General features: G+C 47.7%; 1 protein-coding gene across 2 annotated transcripts in view; it reads left to right on the forward strand.

Annotated features, from left to right (window-relative positions):
• Positions 1–24,764, forward strand: part of TSPAN18 (tetraspanin 18) — a 338,313-nt gene that overhangs the window by 65,879 nt on the left and 247,670 nt on the right. The window lies entirely within an intron of this gene.

The following is a 24,764-nucleotide window of genomic DNA, read 5'->3' on the forward strand; positions in this document are numbered from 1 at the left end:
GCATCTTCTTTCGATTTTCCGCTATCTTCGCTGTCTTCGCCATTCCCGGACACGTGTTTCGGGGTATCACCCCTCGTCAGCAGGGATAGGCCGTGTTCTGGAGTTGCCGGTGGCTGCCAAATATCTGCCAGGTTTAGTACCACTCAGGCGCGTAGGTGCGGGGTCCCAGGCTCGTCAGCCAACTGCTCGAGGGAGCTTTAACATTACAATTGGGGGTGGGGTCGCACACTACTCACACACAGCGGTATCGCCCCTAAGGAATATGGTAAATGTAGTTACGTGTTCCGCGATGCGTCTTCTTTCGATTCTCTGCTATCTTCGCTGTCTTCGCCATCCCTGGACATGTGTTTCGGGGTATCACCCCTCGTCAGCAGGGATAGGTTGTGTTCTGGGGTTGCCGGTGGCTGACAAATATCTGTCAGGTTTAGTACCACTCAGGCGCGTAGGTGCGGGGTCCCAGGCTCGTCAGCCAACTGCTCAAGGGAGCTTTAACATTACAATTGGGGGTGGGGTCGCACACTCCTCACACACCAGCGGTATCGCCCCTAAGGACTATGGTGAATGTAGTTACGTGTTCCGCGATGCATCTTCTTTCGATTCTCTGCTATCTTCGCTGTCTTCGCCATCCCTGGACATGTGTTTCGGGGTATCACCCCCCGTCAGCAGGGATAGGCGGTGTTCTGGGGTTGCGGGTGGCTGCCAAATATTTGCCAGGTTTAGTACCACTCAGGCGCGTAGGTGCGGGGTCCCAGGCTCATCAGCCAACTGCTCAAGGGAGCTTTAACATTACAATTGGGGGTGGGGTCGCACACTACTCACACACCAGCGGTATTACCCCTAAGGACTATGGTGAATGTAGTTACGTGTTCCACGATGCATCTTCTTTCGATTCTCTGCTATCTACGCTGTCTTCGCCATCCCTGGACACGTGTTTCGGGGTATCACCCCTCGTCAGCAGGGATAGGCGGTGTTCTGGGTTTGCCGGTGGCTGCCAAATATCTGCCAGGTTTAGTACCACTCAGGCGCGTAGGTGCGGGGTCCCAGGCTCGTCAGCCAACTGCTCGAGGGAGCTTTAACATTACAATTGGGGGTGGGGTCGCACACTACTCACACACAGCGGTATCGCCCCTAAGGAATATGGTAAATGTAGTTACGTGTTCCGCGATGCGTCTTCTTTCGATTCTCTGCTATCTTCGCTGTCTTCGCCATCCCTGGACATGTGTTTCGGGGTATCACCCCTCGTCAGCAGGGATAGGTTGTGTTCTGGGGTTGCCGGTGGCTGACAAATATCTGTCAGGTTTAGTACCACTCAGGCGCGTAGGTGCGGGGTCCCAGGCTCGTCAGCCAACTGCTCAAGGGAGCTTTAACATTACAATTGGGGGTGGGGTCGCACACTCCTCACACACCAGCGGTATCGCCCCTAAGGACTATGGTGAATGTAGTTACGTGTTCCGCGATGCATCTTCTTTCGATTCTCTGCTATCTTCGCTGTCTTCGCCATCCCTGGACATGTGTTTCGGGGTATCACCCCCCGTCAGCAGGGATAGGCGGTGTTCTGGGGTTGCGGGTGGCTGCCAAATATTTGCCAGGTTTAGTACCACTCAGGCGCGTAGGTGCGGGGTCCCAGGCTCATCAGCCAACTGCTCAAGGGAGCTTTAACATTACAATTGGGGGTGGGGTCGCACACTACTCACACACCAGCGGTATTACCCCTAAGGACTATGGTGAATGTAGTTACGTGTTCCACGATGCATCTTCTTTCGATTCTCTGCTATCTACGCTGTCCTCGCCATCCCTGGACACGTGTTTCGGGGTATCACCCCTCGTCAGCAGGGATAGGCGGTGTTCTGGGTTTGCCGGTGGCTGCCAAATATCTGCCAGGTTTAGTACCACTCAGGCGCGTAGGTGCGGGGTCCCAGGCTCGTCAGCCAACTGCTCGAGGGAGCTTTAACATTACAATTGGGGGTGGGGTCGCACACTACTCACACACCAGCGGTATCGCCCCTAAGGACTATGGTGAATGTAGTTACGTGTTCCGCGATGCATCTTCTTTCGATTCTCTGCTATCTTCGCTGTCTTCGCCATCCCTGGACACGTGTTTCGGGGTATCACTCCTCGTCAGCAGAGATAGGCCGTGTTCTGGGGTTGCCGGTGGCTGCCAAATATCTGCCAGGTTTAGTACCACTCAGGCGCGTAGGTGCGGGGTCCCAGGCTCGTCAGCCAACTGCTCGAGGGAGCTTTAACATTACACTTGGGGGTCGGGTCGCACACTACTCACACACCAGCGGTATCGCCCCTAAGGACTATGGTGAATGTAGTTACGTGTTCCGCGATGCATCTTCTTTCGATTCTCTGCTATCTTCGCTGTCTTCGCCATCCCTGGACACGTGTTTCGGGGTATCACTCCTCGTCAGCATGGATAGGCCGTGTTCTGGGGTTGCCGGTGTCTGCCAAATATCTGCCAGGTTTAGTACCACTCAGGCGCGTAGGTACGGGGTCCCAGGCTCGTCAGCCAACTGCTCGAGGGAGCTTTAACATTACAATTGGGGGCGGAGTCGCACACTACTCACACACCAGGGGTATCGCCCCTTAGGACTATGGTAAATGTAGTTACGTGTTCCGCGATGCATCTTCTTTCGATTCTCTGCTATCTTCGCTTTCTTCGCCATCCCTGGACACGTGTTTCGGGGTATCACCCCTTGTCAGCAGGGATAGGCTGTGTTCTGGGGTTGCCTGTGGCTGCCAAATATCTGCCACTCAGGCGCGTAGGTGCGGGGTCTCAGGCTCGTCAGCCAACTGCTTGAGGGAGCTTTAACATTCCAATTGGGGGTGGGGTCGCACACTACTCTCACACCAGTGGTATCGCCCCTAAGGACTATGGTAAATGTAGTTACGTGTTCAGCGATGCATCTTCTTTCAATTCTCTGCTATCTTCGCTGTCTTCGCCATCCATGGACACGTGTTTCGGTGTAATGTTTATTTTCCAGTAATTTCGTGAATGTTATTAAATCGCGAGGACCTTTGAGGAAGTAATGGCACATAGCCTTTCACCAATGACAACAATACAGGAAGTGACATCACACGCCTTCTGAGCCTGATAATAGCTTAGAGCTATCAGAGAATTTTGTGTTATTTTAAAATTAGTTTATTGGGAAAGTTAATAATCAAAAAAACAATAAATATAATTCTTAGAAACAACTTAATTACTTTTAGTAAGAACAAACCAAGGGTGTTTGTGACGGGTTTGTCAGGGAGGGGGATGGCTCGTATGACCTGGCCGTCCCCAAGGGCGGGCAGCTGTTTTTTCACCCACTGCTCAGGCACGTGGTCAGCACTGCCTTGAGGCCGCCCATGCGTCACGTGGTTTGTATTAATTATTAAATTTCGTGGAAAGCAACGTTGGTACTGTTCTTTTTACACATTACTCACTCAGAAACCATTTCTCGTCAGAGGAGGCGAACTGCAGCCCCAGGCCCAAAACTGTTTCAACAGACTAAAAGTTGCCCCTTACTATGGTCATTAACATTACTGAGTGTGTTTAGTGCTCACCGCTGACTTCTACTGCAGTAACACAATAGTTTTCTTGGAGGTTAGCTCAGATTTTCATTTCTCCATAGAAAGTTAGTACTGTTTATTTGGTTAAAAGACACACCTGGTCTATGTAGCTTTTAGAACGGCCAAGTCTGTGGTGTTGGTGCTAAAAAAACCCTGAATATTATCATTAGAAGATGTGTGCTATCTCACAGTAAACGGACGTCTGACGTCAGAAGACACAAGTGCATGTAACCTTATGCTCTCGGTGTAGCTAACAAGTCAAGCATGCCAGTGCCCGCTCATACCCTTCCGACAGCCTCTCAGTGGCAGAGACTGACCCTCATGCCGACTCCTGCCCCGCACACTACTCGCAACCTCTTCGTGCAAAGCACTACCCACCACCTCCACCCAGTGACAAGGGAGGCTGCAGTCAGGGCAGTGGAAGTATACAGAACAGCGGGATGCCACCCTTGCACGACACGCGCCCCTTTGTTCTAAGGCAGAAGCTGCCAAAGCCCATGGGCAGCCGGACTCAACTGAGTGCCACCCTATTGTGTGGAGTATCATAACAAACTTGTTATTGAAACAATGCTGCGGGAGAGGCTCTGTGTTTACCAGATGTGAGCAGTGCTTAATTTGAGCCAGTGGTTTCTGGTACTGGGCACTGGCACTTAATTATCAACACTTGCACTTATGACAGTCAGCCTCAAGGTGGCGCTGTTTGTCTTATTTAGAGATGAACACAACAATAGTTGTTTATTAATTCAATATACACTAAAGTTAATGCCTGCCGCCCAAGCCATTCTTACGATAGGTTTGGGGGTCTGGAATAGTCTGAAGTGTCACACTTGTACGAGCGTGATGGTTAGCATTTGTGTTTATGTGGCCATTGACACTGATGGCAGGAAAAATGGGTGATGTGAGCTGTATTAGTCTCCTGACGAGAGGCCTGGCACTTAATTATGTTACAAATTAAGCACTGGATGTGCACCTGGAGTCATTTCAAGTGTGGGAATTCTGCTATTAACTCTGTGGAGCAGTTGAAGAACAACGCAAGATAAGATGCACTGAGGCGTGCAAAAGAAAATAGACACTAGGGATAGCGCATAGAAGTCTGACGTGTGTTTAATGCAAAAATAGCCAGCCAGCATTCAAAATAATCATAGCAGTTTCCAAAGCAGCAGAGCAGTGCTTCGCCTCTAATCAGGTGGTGCACATGATGCTAAAATCCATACATTTTGGTGCTACATTTAAACGCTTTTCGTGAATGCAAGTGAATGGAAGCAGGGACACGTGATGGACGCTTCCATACAGGTGACCACTAAAGAGCAGGATCCGTACTTGTCTGGTGTGAAGAGTGTGAGAAGGCCTTGAGAAGTAGATACACGCGTGCACGTGTGCAATAATGCTAAGGCTTCAAGTAGATACAAAACAACATCGGAATTCATTCATAGAATATATCAGCACATGTCAAGGCATGCATCTGAATTTAATTTCCCATATTATGAAAGTAGTCATTAAGGCATATATATATATGCAGTGCTTAATTTGTTAGGCGATCACTGCAGCTTGCACCACCCATGGCCCCTGCCGTCCTGCCAGTGGCAGTACCAACACAATTACTAATCATCACACTCTGAAAAGTGTGACAGTTCAGCCTACTCTAGGCCCCCACAGCTGTAAGAAAGGCTCCGGTGGCAGTCAATAGACATATAACAGCGCCACCATGTGGCAGACTGGTACAAGGGGCGTTCTTCGTGTGGGGGCATTTGGACTGATCACATCTCCACCCCTCTGATTTGTTTCCATCTAGTCATCTGAATCATACTGTAGCTGCTATGTACTTTTTTGATACCGTGTGTGCGTGTAGTATGAATTATGTTGTTGCTTGGAATGCATGATAGTATAAATGCGATGTATGGTTTGGTGTGTGGGACTATGTGTACTGATTTGAACATTTTAAATTACTGTTTGATTTGATATGTATCACGTTTTGTTGATAAAATTAAAGCAAATATGTTTTTTTACCATAAAATTACTATATATTTGTAATCTTTGATGTTATGATTTGATCTAGCTCTTGTCTGCTCTGGTGATAATGAATCAGTAGAAGGACTCCTTAGCTGGGCCTTGTTTGAAATCATTGTGGTAGGTACATTTCTTGCTTTTTGGTGGTTCCTTTTCCCCCTGCTTACCTGCCTTTATTTATGCCGGGGGTCCCCCTTCTATTTTGTAGCAGAGTGGTACAAGCCCCAGTGTTGACAATTAAGTGGCGGTGCTGAGCACCATAACCCACCGGCTCAAATTAAGAACTGCATATAGGTATATAAGTTCAAGTTCTCAGGCATGTCCGTCAAGTGCTCCAAAACTTGTTTCTCCCACTCAAGGGTGCCTTCTTTGCCCGTCTGCTGGCCGGTGCTGGCCTGCAAGATCCTGGCACTGGCCAGTAGGAGTGCAAAGCGCTGCCAATTGACCCAAATTGACACATGCTATCTTGTATCCGTCGCAAATACATGTTGCGTTGCAAAGGTGCACTTATATCAGTACAAAAACAACTTTGCACTGCTTTGGTTGCTTTGCGTCAAGGGGGTTGAACATGAGCAGATCAGTGCAAACACTCGTAGGTTTTGACTCAATTCAATTCAATTCAATTCAATAATAACTTTATTCGGTAGTTTTACAAAAACACCATAAAAGTTCAAAATAAGCAATTTACAAATTTTTCAAAAAGTTAAAAACCGTTAAGTATACATTTGTTAAAAGAATCATCTTAAAAATAGCAGGTACCTCTCAGTTCGATTTGGGTGAGTTTTTCTGGATTTATAATAACATACATTTATCCTGTTATCTTAGTTTCTTTCATTTGTGCAAATTTGCTATATTACTCGTACTCATAAATTCATGCGGTGGCGTATACAAAATTTAAGATATAGTACAATCGCTTTAGCATAGTTTTCATTTTCAAGATACTGGAGTGCCAGATAAGCTGGGCGACATTGTCGAAGACCCCAGAATTTCAGTATGGGCAATATCCAGCGTTTACGAGGTTCAGTAAAGAATTTACAAAATAGCACTGTATGTATAGTTGATTGGGGAGACACTAGATCACAAGGGCACATAGATGATATGGATATCCAGGCATTTTGCTTTGGAAATGCAACCAATAAATGGAACAGGTCAAATCTAAAACGAGTGAGCAAAATTTTTTCAAACTGTGTTAATTTAAAATTCAAATAAGGTTCAACAATAAACACAGTCTGAACAAGTAAAGACTGTTGAACAGATGGTTTATGGACCTCGGATAATAAGCGTAGCTGGCGCAGATGGACAAGGCACTCCCTTTTTAAGTTCTTTTTAGAGATTTCTTTTATCAGCAACGGATGATCAAAGTACTTCCTATATCCTAGATCTGTTAACAGGGCTTTGACATAGGACAACCATTTGATCTTCTTAAAGTGATCTAATGTTAAAATGTCTTGAATGATCGCCCTAGTCAAATGACATTGCTCAGTGACCCATATTCTACGCCACAACATTATCGGCTGCAGTTTTATAGTGTCTGTGATATAGTCAATGCCCAACTCAGTGTGGCAGGCATAAGTGGAACAAGTTTTTGGTACTGCCAACAGATATCTGAGGAAAGAGTTCTCTATTCTTTGTATTGAGTCCACATTTGTAAAGCCCCAAATCCCCGCCCCATATGTTGCTGTGGTTACACATTTTGAATTGTATATTTGCAGTAATTCTTTAGGAGGTCGCTGCCCCAGTCTTTGTGAAAAGGTTTTTAGCGAAGATGTCTCTCGAAGAAATGACAGTTTCCTTGCATTGATAGCTGGGCTCCATTTAAATTTTTCATCAATGACGATCCCTAAATAGGGATAAGTAGTAGTCCTATCCAGATGTTCGCCCTGTACCATTAGTTTTCTGTGTTTTACGTTTCGTTTCTCCCCTGCATGCATTGTGTAAGTTTTTTTTGCATTTAATTTCAGGTTCAGACTTGCCATAAATGTACAATATCTGTTTAAGGCCAACTGTAGTTCATTTGGTGTTCTGGCTAAAATAACAGCGTCGTCGGCGTATAGGAGCGCTGGTATCTGCCGACGAGCTATTAGGGGAGGGTCCTTGCTGCCTTGTAACATAGCGGCCTCCAAGCCGTTCGTATAAAGGGTGAATAAAAAGGGGGCCAGGACGCACCCCTGCCTGACCCCCTTTTCCACCTTGAAGGTGTCCGTGAGTTCGCCCCTCACCCCGAATCTTACCCTGCCTGTAGTGCCTGTGTACATTTCTCGAAGGAAGTCCACGATTGGAGTAGGAACTCCCATTTTCAAGATAGACTCAAAGCGCTATGTACAAAGATTGCCAGGCTGTGGTTTGTGCCTTCATTGAGCTGGGTCTGGTGGGGAGAAATGGTTCATTACTGAAAAAAGCCCACCCATCGCTCATGTACAACCTACACACATCTACAACACTCCCAGTGTGAGGGTTCCTTCTATGTTTGTCTAGACAAAAGAATCTGTATTGGAGGATCTTTTTAGTACTAACCCTATGCTAGACAGCGCACGCCCACCTGTGCACCATGGTCCGGAACAGTGCACTCTACTGGGCAGTCTTTTTGGGCAGCCGGGCGCTGCCAAGTGGGCCAGCTTGAAAGGACAAGTGCGTGGGCTATTTTATTTGGTCCCGTCACAGCTGACTGGACAATCCCTTTGCGTGCTTCTGTCGGCCAATGGCCGTTGCGCGCACTATCGTCATAGTGCTGCACCTTACCTTCGTAGTGCTGTGCACGTCCGTTGGCCGACGCAGCCCAGCCCGTTCCGCTAAACGCCGCACCGCGGCAGAATTGCCGAAACGGTTAAGCGGCTAAAAAGTGACTGGCACATTGGCTCTTTCAAACTTGCCCGTCTGGCAGTGCCAGTCTGCCCGCAGTTCCAGTCCACCACTGGTTGGGCAATGCAGCCTTCTAGAGCGCAAGGGCAGGAGAGGACAACAACGCTCGGTCAGGCTTAGTAAATATGGCTCTGCGCTGTCTCTTCACTACGCAACGCAACACATAACATTTTGTCTGCTGTGCTTCATTGTGTGAAAAATTAGTAAATCTGCCCCTTTGTCTTCGCCCTGCGGCCCCCGCCCCCTCCCCATTGGGTGAAATGCCTCTGCTGTCACAGCTGGGTGAGCCCTTCGGATACGAGACGGCCCTAATCCCTGATGGTAACGAGTCTGGGCTGTCGTGTCGGGCAGCTCGGAGCGCCTTATCTCATTGGGCACTCTGCCAGAGCTGGCTTTGAAAGGCATGTCGTGTTCCTCCTGGGCGCCCCGGCTGTCAGTGTGTGTTTAATGCCACCTCCCCCTCCCCCCTCGCCCGTCACATCGGCTAATCCCAAAGCTGGAGGACTAATCTCCTTTTAATGCAGCTAATACTCCAGGTGTCTCTCTCCGCTCAGAGGGGAGGGGTTATTAGAAGGGCTCCGAGGGGCCATTTTCTGGGTCCCATGGCAGTCTGTAGCTACTGGCCAGTTTCTTGTGGGGGTACTTTCGGTTGCCACTGGGGTGTTAGATCCTTGGGTACAGTGCTTAATTTGAGCTACTGGTTGCCAGGTCTCAGCTCCGATACTTAGGTACCTGCTTAAGTTTCTCTATCACAATCCTAACTCCACAAAGGGGCAGTGCCAGCACTCACACCTCCCCCACACAGTGCAAGCTGCCCACTCCAGACATGGGCAGTGCCAGCCAGCGCCTCTCGCTTACACTGCTGCCCTCTGCATGGGCAGTGCCAGCACAGCCTTTCCCCTCATTCTGCCCACTCCACACAGGGACAGTGCCAACACTCGCACCTCCCACACTTTGCTAACTGGTACATGGGAAGTGCTACTTCATACCCACCCCCCGCTGCTGCCCAGCGCACCCCACCTCCTGCCCACGCGGTGCCAGCGCGCAGCATCCCCCTAGCAGCTGCGCCAGGACCCCTGCAGGCTCTGCCCTGCAGGGCTGGAATGAGATGTTCTCAAGCTAATTGCCTGAAATGTTTAATTAATAACTGGCACGTTGTGTTCCTCTGATGAGGAGGGAGGGGGCTTCCATCTGTGCTCCAGTGTGAGCGAGGGAGGCACAGAGAGAGCGCCACAGATGTGGAAGGGGGGGTCTCTCTTTAACTCAACAATGCACCTCTGGATCACCCTGTGCTTCCTAGATCATTGAGTCAATAAACACCAAAGCGCTTAGAATGGCAGTGTGGTTGGCACTATAAATTGTATCTGAAAAGTATCAATAAAAGTGCGGCGTGCAGACGGTTGCATCAAGGCGCTTTGTGACGCAAGGGTGCTGGGACTGCTAGAGGGAGACCTGGAGCCCATCTGCACAACAAATGCCTCACAGCTGATAATGACCCCAGGGGATTCTAACCACTAACGGGACCCCTCTCTTAGCGATAAACTGTTTAAAGATCTATTGGGTACCCCCTGCTTCCTTTACTAGAGCAGGTGGTCCTGCGCAAGATGAATCTCTAGCAGAGTTCCTAGCATCTATAGGGCGGGGAACAGCGTTTACAACGCAACTTTAACAACGCAGTACCTTTACAACGCAACCATGACAACGCAAGTCATTACAATGGGGGGCGCTCTAGGATAGGGAATAGTTTTAATTTACTATCCAACACCTTCCCTACTATCCACGGGGACTGGAGTTGGAATAGTAAATTAAACTATTCACTATCCAGCGCCCCCCTACGCCAGTCATTAAGCGTTGTAAAAGTTGCATCATAAAAGGCATGCGTTGTAAAAGCATGCGTTGTCACGACGTACATCCTATAGGGCTACTCTGTGCCAATGGATGTGTAGATACCGACCACCCGCAAGAAAGACCTTTCGAATAGGAAATCAGAATTGCCCAATTGATTCTGCCTTTATAAATGCTTGGCCTTTGACTGAAGTGGAAGGGTTTGAGGTGCTGCAAAGTGAAGGCAGGGACCACTGGCCCTTACGATTATTACTGAGGATACAAGTAGGGTCAGAAAGAGATAGAGTGGTCCCATTACAGATAGAACACCCTCGACGTATAACCACCGGTTAACCGAGGAAAGTTTGAAATTGGACAATGACCTGATGATTGATTATATGTCCCTCTGTAATCTAGAGAAAAGAGAGAATGTCCTAGCATGGTACGATCAGGTGATTCAGCAGGTGGTAAATTGTTTAAGGATACAAGTAAAATCTGGGCCTGCGTCCAAGAAAAGAGGTCATGAGAGGGGTGGGTGGGGGTGGGGGGAAGGAAAGGTTGGTTTAATAACGAGCGTAGGAGCCTAAAATGAAGGGCACAAAAATGAGATAGACCTCTCAGAAAAAGACAGGATAAGTCTCCGCTTAGCAAAACTTGAGTATAAAAATAAGTTAAAGGAAAGGAAAACAGAATATATGTCCAGTAATTGGCAAACAATGCTTGAAGTGGTAGGCAAACATCATTTAAGATTATAGTGGTGATTGGTAAGAGAGGGAAATGTGCAAGGGGAAATGCGGTCTATAGTGGGAGAAGATGATTGGGTCAACTACTTGAGTAACTTGTACAATAGTAAGAGGGTAGATAAGACTCTGGAAACAAAGTACAAGGATGTGGAAGAAATAAAGCCGTATTTCTCTTTTCAAAATGTAAAAGAAACCATCCGATCTTCAAAACTAACGAAAGCAGCAGGGCCAGATAACTTACCAGCAATTATACTAGAAAATAATACGGATTGGTGGGCAAGCTTTTTAAATGTCACCTTCCAACATATTTTAACATCCGGAACTTTTCTAGAAAGGTGGAAGGTGGCAATTGTTAGAACAATATATAACAAGCATTTGCAATGCAATAGGTCTCACATTTACGCAGTTTGAGCTCTAGGCATTGTAAATGACCGTGCCTTTTATTTATGTGTTGCTTTTAAAAGAGATAAATAAAAGGCATTGTCATTTTAAATGCCAAGAGCTCAAACTCTCCCAACTGCGAGACCTATTGCATCTTGTTATAACATCTTCTTTAGGTCAGATGTACAGTGCTCCAATGTGCCTCGAGGCATCCTACCAACCACAGAAACTGGCCCATTTAAAGCCCTGTCTGCAGGTCTGGTGGGGGCGGCAGAGGGGCCGCTCCCTGCATGGTAAATAACCCAGCGGCCTCCGGTGTGAGTAGTTGCCGTTTTGGGTCTGTGTGAGGTGAGGGGACCCAGTGATATAAGGGCAGCAAGGCTCTGCCCCAAAGACCCATCTATGTGCCGGCTAATGAGCCCAGCAGCTGGTGGGAGGGACCCCACCCCTGCAAAGGCGTTTAACAAGTCACAAGTCAAGTGCAACAGGTACCATGGCACACAGGCAGCTTTCAATGCAATGGTCCGCCCACAATTCCAGTATGGAGTAGAGGTTCTATATTTAGGTGGTACATTGGATTGGAATTTAGAGGAGGGTAAATGTGTGAAACAGCTCCTTGCTCTCCCAGCATCAACTATGATCCAGGCTGTGAGAGTAGAGTGTCAATTTACAGCCTGGAACTCTCAGGGACTGCAAGCTACATTGAACTTCTGGCAGAGATTGAGCAGAGAAGGGACCCCCTAAAATATTACACCTCTGTAAAAGAGAAATAGAGGAAAGCAAACTTAATTGGGCAACCCAGGTTCGACATATCCTAGGTAAAATGTGTGCTAAACCTTCTCTAGAACCAAAGCAATGGAGACCAGGGCAGCAGATCCCCAAACAGGAGCTACGTGCTATTATTAACACAAAGGCTCAAGAAGAAGATAAGTATTGTCTGAGGAGCAAATCGTCCACCCAGTTATTGGCAATAGGGTGGTCTAAAGATCATATGTTCCCCTACATTGAGAGCATGCCTAATCTTAAGCTTAGAAATGCGGTATTGTAATTTAGAGTTGGCCTGAACCCATGTAATGCAGACAGGAAGATAAAAACCGCAATGACAAATGAGCAGGGTCTGTGTTCATGTGGGCTACAGGTAAAATGCAGTGGCCCACATATTTTGCTGGACTGTTTGTGGTTTCTAGAAGAACAGAAGGATTTTTTTTAAAACCTCTTTTTATTACTTATAAAATTGATAATAGGAATCGTTGATAAACCTGAGATTTTTAAATGTTGTATGTGCAATAGGAAGATTTTTTACTGCAATACAGGAGTACTTGAAAGAATTGGTAATATAATCTAAAATGTGGCAGATGTTGGTTATTCACTCAGCTCTGGCACTGAGGAGATAGTCACTCACTTTTGTCATTCACTCTGCTGTGCCAGTGAGGGGGCGGTCACTCAATCTGCTGTGGCATTCATGCTTTGGTTGTTAACCCTGGCTGTTCAGTCCACTCTGCGGTGCCAGTGAGGGGGTTTGACTTTTGATACCCAGACACCTCAGTGCCCAGGAGGCTGAGGGATGTATTGCACTCTGCTGTGCCAGTCCATGCCCAGGAGGCTGCCACAGATGTTGCCAGCAGTGGGTGCTGAGGAGAGAAAGTGCTCAGATGGTTGATGGCAGAATGAAGCACCTTTCTGTACGGCTCCCATAACTGACCAACCTCAGGCGCTGCTGTCCTGGAGCCTTTCTGAGTCATGCCCTGATGTGTGCACAGTGTGTGCACTGTTGTGCTTAATGCACCGGTGACTGCCAAGTGGCCTCAGGTGATTAGAAATTTGCACCAGGAGTCCATGGATTTTTAGTGAGCAGCACCTTTCGCTCGCTTGGTGCACATCACACCTTCCGGGTAGAGCTCAAGCTGGCCATCTCCTCGCTTCTCACCGCAAGTTTAGGGCAGTCGATGGGGGGGGGTCCTGCGAGCATCTTCTTTGAATCTGACATTGTTCAATGCCTATCTGAGTCCTCTGCCTTGCCTGATTAGCTCACTTGACTCCACTTTTATCGATTAGGCTGACGATACTCGCCTTGTTTAAATATTCGATCACTCTGCGCCGTCTTCGCTTGAACGCTTTCACAGCGTTATTTGTGGTTTCTCCACCTGGCTTTGCGCGAATTCGCTAAAATCTAATCACGATAAAAATGAAATATGTTGTTCTGTAGGCGACCGTTCCTTGGCATTACCAGCAAACCTTTATAGGATAACCCCGGCCCTCGTCCTCCTATGACAGTGTCTGCAATCCCGGTGTTCAGGTAGGGGCGGCCTTAGGCATGTGCAAGCTTGACACCTTTGGTTTTTCTTTGTGCACCTGCCCAGGGCCACCAAACCCCAGGGGCCACCACGCCAATATATTTAATTAATATAATAATACTCTGAGGATGGATACATATTTGCTTGGGGGCCCCTGACCTCCACTCCCTCTTCACTGGCCTCCCGCTCCGCCTCGCCAGAACCAACTACTAACCCTGAAAGTGGGGAGAGGATGTTGGGTAATGCCCAAGCTGCCGACTTGTGAGCTGGGGAACCAAGTTTGAGTCTCGGCGAGGGCTCCACAGGATTCTGGGCAAATTCCTCAATCTCCCCGTGCCTACCATATATGAATGTGTCCTTCACTGGTGTCATAAAAAGCACTGTTTTTGATGATTAAGTGCTGGTGCAGAGCACTGGAAATCACCAGCTCAAATTAAGCACGGCTTTCCAGTACAAGATTCTATTACTAGACAGACTCAAAACAAGGCCTCCACTCATTGGGTGTGCGTTTGCATTTCAGCAATGCTTGAACACCTGCTACAAAGTGTTGGTGCTTTTCGATGCAAAGCTCGGCCTTGCATTTTAGCAGATCAAGTTTAGTATTAAAAGCTACAATTTGCACTGACCTGCCCAAGTCATAACCAGGGCCACTGGAATTATGCGATTGTGCCGCTGTAGCGATTTTTGCATAATTATAGATTTGCCGGATTTGCCACATAATCCACAATCTGCTGCATAATCTGCAGATTTTAACCCCCCAAAAATGTTGTCTCTGGCTCAAACAGTTCAAAAGTTACTAAAAATGCAGTGAGCCATGTTGCTGTGCATTGTTAGGCCCTATGCAAAGCTTTCTGTTGCTTATTGCTATATTTGGGTGTTAAACTGGTTCTAAAGAGCTGCAACTAATGTCCAGATAGTGTCAACAAGTTTTAAAATGTGGAAACAATGAAGTAATACTATAACCAAATGTGTCTCATTATGCTGCATAATTTGCTTTTTCTTGCCGCATAATTTACTCATGTGTGACAGATAATGTCGCCTTCTCCTGCCACATAATTCCAGTGGCCCTGGTAATAACCCCTTTGACACGAAGCAGCACAAAGCTCCATTTGAACTCCGAAAAGGCACCTTTCTAGCACCAAATCTGATTTGTGCTTGAAAGTGTATGCCTCTGCGTCGCTTTTGTCACTTTGCCTAATACAAACCTGAGTCAGTCTGGGCCATGGGGTATCAGTGATACCAGAGCTGCTCTGAGTAGGTTGTCTTGTTACCTGAGCATAGGTAGCTCTGATACTTAAAGGCAACGCCTCTGAGAGCAAGAGAGTGCTGCTGTTTGTAAACCCAGATGTGCAGTGTGTGTAACACTCTCTTCTGTCTAGACTCTAGGCTACAGGAACCTCTTTTAAGGTGAGCCACGCTCTCTAAAGGTAAAACCCCCCGCCCCCCCCCCCCCCCTCAAGGCAGGTCTGGTGGCTCAGTGGACTAATGCGTCCACTGCAGGGGCCTGTGTTCGACCTCATGGTCACAGACTCGAATCCCAGCGGGTCCACTCAGCCTTTCATCCATCTGAGGTCGATAAAATGAGTACCATTGAGTTGGGGTACAATAAACATCTGTCATTCAGAGCCAAGATACCTACGGGTGAATGTGCGCTTTACAAATACAGATGTTATGCTGCAGCTCTTCTGAGAGGCCTGAGCACCAACCTCTCTGTCGCCAGATGTTTCCTCCGTCTAAAGCCACATCCAGAGTCTGGGTAAACTTCCAATGCTTGTTGTAAGATGTGAGGCCTCAGCAGCAGGTGCTGAACCTGCAGATCTATGTAATTACCAGTGGTGCTCCGCGGCGGGCATCTGCTGGCGGTGTCAATTACTTGTGTTTCGGTGCCTAGCTCCGTGACGCTGCTTCGAGGCAACTTTCGTGAAGATTGCCTGCCTCCTGCCCTCTGGTTTGGCGTTGACGTGTTATGACAGGGAGCCTCAAAAGAAAAACAGTTTCCATGGCAACCCGTGACTTGCAGAGCAGCTGGTCCTTAAAGCACCTTTGAATGGTGTTTTTCTTTTTCAGGTGAGTGGTTGAGAGACTTTCCTGACCTTTGAGGGCTGGAGCGTTGCATTGTTGTGTGTATGTTGTGGCTCAGTGGGTGAAGGCTCCTGGAGCGGAGATGCGTGTGTGACCTTTAAACCGGAAGTACCAATCAGGACTGACTCCACCCTTCAGCCTTCTAAAACTGATAGCTAAGTAAATAAATAGATGTTATCCGGGCTGCACTTATACAAACCATTAAGATACAAGATGTAACCAGTCGGCCCCAAAGCAAGAGTGACTCTGATTAAACATTACTGGGAACAATATATCAGTCCTGTGTCTACAATATACTCTTGAGTCCTGCCTCGTTTACATTCATCACAAATCCCAGGCACACCAGGGAACAAAAAAAATAAAGACTAGAGTACTTAACAAGCTAATCCAGGTACCTGGCACCGAAACGAGGAAAATTAAGTTGTTTTAAATGGCTAATCACCAAAATAAACACTCATTTTACTGGGCACAGCGCCCACCTAAAAAGACACGCAAACTGGGCCACCAGATGCAGGAGTAACACTTACGCACCAGCACTTTAGTTCCAGCTCGGACAATTGCTTTTAAGATATTTTTAGCTTTAAGCAAACCCAGTGAGTCTTAACTTTTCCTTCTGTCTCCTTCTCTATAGCATATAGTAATGATAGTATATTGTAATGATTTTGATTCATTGAACAATAAAGTAAAATACGCTAATAAACTGATAGCAGAGAGCATTGCGTCAGTCGAACACGCAGAAGTCGAGTGTTCTGTTGCTGTTCTGCTGCTGTTTCGAGTGCACGCCCTTGCAGTTTGCCTGTGGAAGCAGGGCAGAGCCACTTCTGTTTCATGAAAATGGTTATATTCACTTATATGTATATACTTGCATCCCTAGCTGCCCTGCGTGACACCATTAGCCAGCCCTCTGTGTCATCCATCCACAGTTTACATGCTCTACTGCCATGTGTGACACCTACAGACAGCCCTCTGTTTCATCCCACTGCAATTTACATGCTTAGGTGCCGTGCATTACAACTGTATCCAGTCCTCTGTTTAATCCTACTGCAGTTTACATGCTTCACGGCTATGCGTGATGCTATTACCCAACTCTTTGTTCCATCCCACAACAGTCTACATGCTTAGCTGCACTGCGTGACACCGTTAGCCAGTCCTCTGTTTCATCCCACTGCAGTCTACATGCTTAGCAGCCATGCGTGACACCTTGAGCCAGCCCTCTGTTTCATCCCACTGCTGTTTACATGCTTAGCGGCCGTGCATGACCCCTTTAGCCAGCCCTCTGTTTCATCTGTCCGCGGTTTACATGCTTAGCAGCCATGCGTGACACCGTTCGCCAGTCCTCTGTTTCATCCCACTGCTGTTTACATGCTTAGCAGCCATGCATGACACCTTTAGCCAGTCCTATGTACCATCTCTCTGCGGTTTACATGCTTAGCGGCCGTGCATGACACCTGGAGCCAGCCCTCTGTTTCATATCTCTGCGGTTTACATGCTTAGTAGCCATACATGACACCTTGAGCCAGCCCTCTGTTTCATCTCTCTTCGGTTTACATATTTAGCAGCCATGCATGACACCTTTAGCCAGTCCTCTGTTTCATCTCTCCCTTGTTTACATGCTTAGCGGCCGTGCATGACACCTTTAGCCAGTCCTCTGTTTCAACTCTCCGTTGTTTACATGCTTAGCAGCCATGCATGACACCTTTAGCCAGCCCCCTGTTTCATCTATCCGCGGTTTACATGCTTAGCAGCCATGCATGACACCTTTAGCCAGCCCTCTGTTTCATCTCCTGCCGCGGTTTACATGCTAAGCAGCCATGCATGACACCTTTAGCCAGTCCTCTGTTTCATCTCTCCTTTGTTTACATGCTTAGCAGCCATGCATGAAACCTTTAGCCAGTCCTCTGTTTCATCTCTCTGCAGTTTACATGCTTAGCAGCCATGCATGACACCTTGAGCCAGCCCTCTGTTTCATCTCTCTGCAGTTTACATGCTTAGCAGCTGTGCATGACACCTTTACCCAGCCCTCTGTTTCATCTCTCTGCAGTTTACATGCTTAGCAGCCATGCATGACACCTTGAGCCAGCCCTCTGTTTCATCTCTCAGTGGTTTACATGCTTAGCAGCCATGCATGACACCTTTAGCCAGTCCTTTGTTCCATCTCTCTGCGGTTTACATGCTTAGCAGCCATGCAGGACGCCTTTAGCCAGTCCTCTGTTTCATCTCTCCGTTGTTTACATGCTTAGCAGCCATGCATGACACCTTTAGCCAGTCCTCTGTTCCATCTCTCTGCGGTTTACATGCTTAGCAGCCATGCAGGACACCTTTAGCCAGTCCTCTGTTTCATCTCTCCGTTGTTTACATGCTTAGCAGCCATGCATGCCACCTTTAGCCAGTCCTCTGTTTCATCTCTCCGTTGTTTACATGCTTAGCAGCCATGCATGACACCTTTAGCCAGTCCTCTGTTTCATCTATCGGCAGTTTACATGCATAGCAGCCATGCATGACACCTTTAGCCAGCCCTCTGTTTCATCTCTCAGTGGTTTACATGCTTAGCAGCCATGCATGACACCTTTAGCCAGTCCTCTGTTTCAACTCTCCGTTGTTTACATGCTTAGCAGCCATGCATGACACCTTTAGCCAGCCCTCTGTTTCATCTCTCCACGGTTTACATGCTTAGCAGCCATGCATGACACCTTTAGCCAGTCCTCTGTTCCATCTCTTTGTGGTTTACATGCTTAGCAGCCATGCAGGACGCCTTTAGCCAGTCCTCTGTTTCATCTCTCTGTTGTTTACATGCTTAGCAGCCATGCAGGACGCCTTTAGCCAGTCCTCTGTTTCATCTCTCCGTTGTTTACATGCTTAGCAGCCATGCAGGACGCCTTTAGCCAGTCCTCTGTTTCATCTCTCCGTTGTTTACATGCTTATCAGCCATGCATGACACCTTTAGCCAGTCCTCGGTTTCATCTCTCCACGGTTTACTTGCTTAGCAGCCATGCAGGACGCCTTTAGCCAGTCCTCTCTTTCAACTCTCCGTTGTTTACATGCTTAGCAGCCATGCATGACACCTTTAGCCAGTCCTCTGTTTCATCTCTCCGTTGTTTACATGTTTAGCAGCCATGCAGGACGCCTTTAGCCAGTCCTCGGTTTCATCTCTCTGTGGTTTACATGATTAGCAGCCATGCACGACAACTTTAGCCAGTCCTCGGTTTCATCTCTCCACGGTTTACATGATTAGCCGCCATGCAGGACACCTTTAGCCAGTCCTCTGTTTCATCTTTCCGTTGTTTACATGCTTAGCAGCAATGCATGACACCTTTAGCCAGTCCTCGGTTTCATCTCTCCACGGTTTACATGCTTAGCAGCCATGCAGGACGCCTTTAGCCAGTCCTTTGTTTCATCTCTCCGTTGTTTACATGCTTAGCAGCCATGCATGACACCTTTAGCCAGTCCTCTGTTTCATCTCTCCGTTGTTTACATGCTTAGCAGCCATGCATGACACCTTTAGCCAGTCCTCTGTTTCATCTCTCCGTTGTTTACATGTTTAGCAGCCATGCAGGACGCCTTTAGCCAGTCCTCGGTTTCATCTCTCTGTGGTTTACATGATTAGCAGCCATGCACGACAACTTTAGCCAGTCCTCGGTTTCAGCTCTCCACGGTTTACATGATTAGCCGCCATGCAGGACACCTTTAGCCAGTCCTCTGTTTCCTCTTTCCGTTGTTTACATGCTTAGCAGCAATGCATGACACCTTTAGCCAGTCCTCGGTTTCATCTCTCCACGGTTTACATGCTTAGCAGCCATGCAGGACGCCTTTAGCCAGTCCTTTGTTTCATCTCTCCGTTGTTTACATGCTTAGCAGCCATGCATGACACCTTTAGCCAGTCCTCTGTTTCATCTCTCCGTTGTTTACATGCTTAGCAGCCATGCATGACACCTTTAGCCAGTCCTCTGTTTCATCTCTCCGTTGTTTACATGCTTAGGAGCCATGCAGGACGCCTTTAGCCAGTCCTCTGTTTCATCTCTACGCGGTTTACATGCTTAGCAGCCATGCAGGATGCCTTTAGCCAGTCCTCTGTTTCATCTCTCCGCAGTTTACATGCTTAGCGGCCGTACAGGATGCCTTTATCCAGTCCTCTGTACCATCTCTCTGCGGTTTACATGCTTAGCGGCCATGCATGACCCCTTTAGCCAGCCTTCTGTTTCATCTCTCTGCGGTTTACATGCTTAGCAGCCATGCAGGACGCCTTTAGCCAGTCCTCTGTTTCATCTCTCCGCGGTTTACATGCTTAGCAGCCATGCACGACACCTTTAGCCAGCATTCTGTTTAATCTCTCGGCGGTTTACATGCTTAGCTGCCGTGCGCGACACCTTCAGTTTCATCCCACCGCAGTTTACATGCTCTGCTGCCATGCCTGACACATTTAGCCAGCCCTCTGTTTCATCCCACTGCAGTTTACATGCTTAGCTGACCTGCGTGTTGCCTTTAGCCAGTCCTCTGTATCATGCCACATGTTTAGCTGCCTTGCGTGACACCTTTAGCTACAACCCACCACAGTTTACATGCTTAAAGGCCGTGATTGACGCCATTTTGTGATTCTCTGTTTAATCCCACCGCAGTTTACATGCTAAACTGCCGTGTATGACACCTTTAGTCAGTCCTCTGTCTCATCACACTGCAGTATACATGCTTTGCTGACCTGTATTGTATGACATTGCTGACCTGTGATTGTATGACACATTTATCCAGCCCTTTGTTTTCATCCCACTGCAGTTTACATGCTAAGCTGACCCGTATGACACTTTTATCCAGCCCTTTGTTCCATCCCACTGCAGTTTACATGCTAAGCTGACCTGTATGACACATTTATCCAGCCCTTTGTTTCATCCGACTGCAGTTTACATGCTTTGGCCTCGGAGGGCGGAACCGTAGTTCCAGAATGCGAGGCTCGGTTAGTGAAATAGCGCAGACTGGCGGAGGTGTCACTCCTAGGCTTGCATCATCACGCGTGACTCTGAGCTTCTGGCAGTGATGTTCCTGGGCTCAGGACACTGAACTCCTCAGGCCTCAGTAGGTCTTGCGCGTTTGAGAGGACAAGCCTGTAGGCAGGGAGGTGGGGAGAAGAAAGGGCGTGGCCACGGAGATGCGTCAACCTTGGTCGAGGGTGGACCTGTGCCTTTCTAACCTGCAGGCTGGGGGTCTGTTTCACCCTTCCAACTCCTCGAGGGTCAGCACAGGTCGATCATGGCTTTACCCATGCCAGATGTCAGCCTACATGTAAATGAGGTTCCTTCAGATTCATTGTATGCGAAATCGAACGGATAGCATTTGTGTAGCGCTTTAAGCCACTACTGGGCACTGCGGAGAGTAAGATGTCCATGGGGTGTCAGTGAGTCACAGGTAATGAGATGTCCCTGGGGCGTCAGTGAGTCACACATAATGAGATGTTCATGGGGTGTCAGAAAGTCATAGATAATGAGATGTCCCTGGGGCGTCAATGAGTCACAGATAATGAGATGTTAATGGGGTGTCAGTGAGCTGCTTAGACTGAGATGTCCCTGGGGTGTCAGTGAGTCACAGATAATGAGATGTTAATGGGGTGTCAGTGAGCTGCTTAGACTGAGATGTCCCTGGGGTATCAGTGAGTCACAGATAATGAGATGTCCCTGGGGTGTCAGTGAGTCACAGATAATGAGATGTCTCTGGGGTGTCAGTGAGTCACAGATAATGAGATTCTCATGGGGTGTCAGTAAGTCACAGATAATGAGATGTCCATGGGGTGTCAGTGAGTCACAGATAATGAGATGTCCCTGGGGTGTCAGTGAGTCACAGATAATGAGATGTCCATGGGGTGTCAGTGAGTCACAGTTAATGAGATGTCCCTGGGGTGTCAGTGAGTCACAGATAATGAGATGTCCATGGGGTGTCAGTGAGTCACAGATAATGAGAGGTCCCTGGGACGTCAGTGAGTCACAGATAATGAGATGTCCCTGGGACGTCAGTGAGTCACAGATAATGAGAGGTCCCTGGGACGTCAGTGAGTCACAGATAATGAGATGTCCCTGGTGTGTCAGTGAGTCACGGATAATGAGATGTCCATGGGATGTCAGTGAGTCACAGACACTGAGATCTCCATGGGGTGTCAGTGAGTCACAGATAATGAGAGGTCCCTGGGACGTCAGTGAGTCTCAGATAATGTGATGTCCCTGGTGTGTCAGTGAGTCACAGATAATGAGATGTCCATGGGGTGTCAGTAAGTCACAGATAATGAGATGTCCATGGGGTGTCAGTAAGTCACAGATAATGAGATGTCCATGGGGTGTCAGTGAGTCACAGAAAATGAGATGTCCCTGGGGCGTCAGTGAGTCACAGATAATGAGATGTTCATGGGGTGTCAGTGAGCTGCTTAGACTGAGATGTCCCTGGGGTGTCAGTGAGTCACAGATAATGAGATGTCCATGGGGTGTCAGTGAGTCACAGATAATGAGATGTCCATGGGGTGTCAGTGAGTCACAGATAATGAGATGTCCATGGGGTGTCAGTGAGTCACATATAATGAGATGTCCCTGGGACGTCAGTGAGTCACAGATAATGAGATGTCCATGGGGTGTCAGTGAGTCGCAGATAATGAGATGTCCCTGGGACGTCAGTGAGTCACAGATAATGAGATGTCCATGGGGTGTCAGTGAGTTGCAGATAATGAGATGTCCATGGGGTGTCAGTGAGTTGCAGATAATGAGATGTCCCTGGGGCGTCAGTGAGTCACAGATAATGAGATGTCCATGGGGTGTCAGTGAGTCACAGATAATGAGATGTCCATGGGGTGTCAGTGAGTCACAGTTAATGAGATGTCCCTGGGGTGTCAGTGAGTCACAGATAATGAGAGGTCCCTGGGACGTCAGTGAGTCACAGATAATGAGATGTCCATCGGGTGTCAGTAAGTCACAGATAATGAGATGTCCATGGGGTGTCAGTGAGTCACGGACACTGAGATCTCCATGGGGCGTCAGTGAGTCACAGATAATGAGATGTCTCTGGTGTGTCAGTGAGTCACAGATAATGAGAGGTCCCTGGGACGTCAGTGGGTCACAGATAATGAGATGTCCCTGGGGCGTCAGTGAGTCACGGATATTGAGATCTCCATGGGGTGTCAGTGAGTCACAGACACTGAGATCTCCATGGGGTGTCAGTGAGTCACAGATAATGAGAGGTCCCTGGGACGTCAGTGAGTCACAGATAATGAGATGTCCCTGGGGCGTCAGTGAGTCACAGATAATGAGATGTCCCTGGGGTGTCAGTGAGTCACAGACACTGAGATCTCCATGGGGTGTCAGTGAGTCACAGATAATGAGATGTCCCTGGGACGTCAGTGAGTCACAGATAATGAGAGGTCCCTGGGACGTCAGTGAGTCACAGATAATGAGATGTCTCTGGGACTTCAGTGAGTCACAGATAATGAGAGGTCCATGGGGTGTCAGTGAGTCACAGATAATGAGATGTCCCTGGGACATCAGTGAGTCACAGATAATGAGATGTCCCTGGGACGTCAGTGAGTCACAGATAATGAGAGGTCCATGGGGTGTCAGTGAGTCACAGACACTGAGATCTCCATGGGGTGTCAGTGAGTCACAGATAATGAGATGTCCATGGGGTGTCAGTGAGTCACATATAATGAGATGTCCCTGGGACGTCAGTGAGTCACAGATAATGAGATGTCCATGGGGTGTCAGTGAGTCACAGATATTGAGATGTCCCTGGGACGTCAGTGAGTCACAGATAATGAGATGTCCCTGGGACGTCAGTGAGTCACAGATAATGAGATGTCCATGGGGTGTCAGTGAGTCACAGATATTGAGATGTCCCTGGGACGTCAGTGAGTCACAGATAATGAGATGTCTCTGGGACGTCAGTGAGTCACAGATAATGAGAGGTCCATGGGGTGTCAGTGAGTCACAGACACTGAGATCTCCATGGGGTGTCAGTGAGTCACAGATAATGAGATGTCCATGGGGTGTCAGTGAGTCACATATAATGAGATGTCCCTGGGACGTCAGTGAGTCACAGATAATGAGATGTCCATGGGGTGTCAGTGAGTCACATATAATGAGATGTCCCTGGGACGTCAGTGAGCCACAGATAATGAGAGGTCCATGGGGTGTCAGTGAGTCACAGATAATGAGATGTCCATGGGGTGTCAGTGAGTCACATATAATGAGATGTCCCTGGGACGTCAGTGAGTCACAGATAATGAGATGTCCATGGGGTGTCAGTGAGTCACATATAATGAGATGTCCCTGGGACGTCAGTGAGTCACAGATAATGAGATGTCCCTGGGGCGTCAGTGAGTCACAGATAATGAGATGTCCATAGGGTGTCGGTGAGCTCCGGGGACACACACACTCGGTTGTCACCCTTTTCCCTCCCTACATTTGAGTAGAACGAAGTTTAAACCAGAGTGGTGAGTTATATCTGACCTCTTGTTTGGACTTCAGTCTTTGTCATAAGTTACTGACAGGGTGGCCGTGGCCTGGACTGGTCAGGGGTGGCCGCTACTTGTAAATTAATCTCTGCTGACGAGTGTGCTATTTGTTGAAACAATATTATAACCGTAAATATCTTATTGAGTGCTTTCGTTTTACTTATGCAATTTATACATAAATGTATGTTTTTTTTAACCCGTTCACAGCCATTGTGTCTTTTCTTAAAATAAAATAAAAAAGAAACTTGATTAAAAAAATTTCTTCTTTCTCCTTCCCCATGTGTTCTCCACCCAGTACCATGTAAATATGCTCTTTATTTTCAATAAAAAATTACAGAAATAAAAAAAAAAAAAAAAAAAAAGAGTCTGGGGCGTTTCAATGAACATTACTAGATAATTAGCGAAAGCTACTGGCTGCTAACCCTAAGGGAACTAACACATGTTTGAGATTAGCAGAGCGTTTGCTTCCTTGGTTTAATCACAGGGGTTAGAAAACATTGCGGCCAAAGTAATCCAAAAAATCCTTCCGGGATCCCGGCTTCCCCA

Source organism: Lissotriton helveticus, chromosome 3_2 (genome assembly GCF_964261635.1).
Source record: "Lissotriton helveticus chromosome 3_2, aLisHel1.1, whole genome shotgun sequence".
NCBI lineage: Eukaryota > Metazoa > Chordata > Amphibia > Caudata > Salamandridae > Lissotriton > Lissotriton helveticus.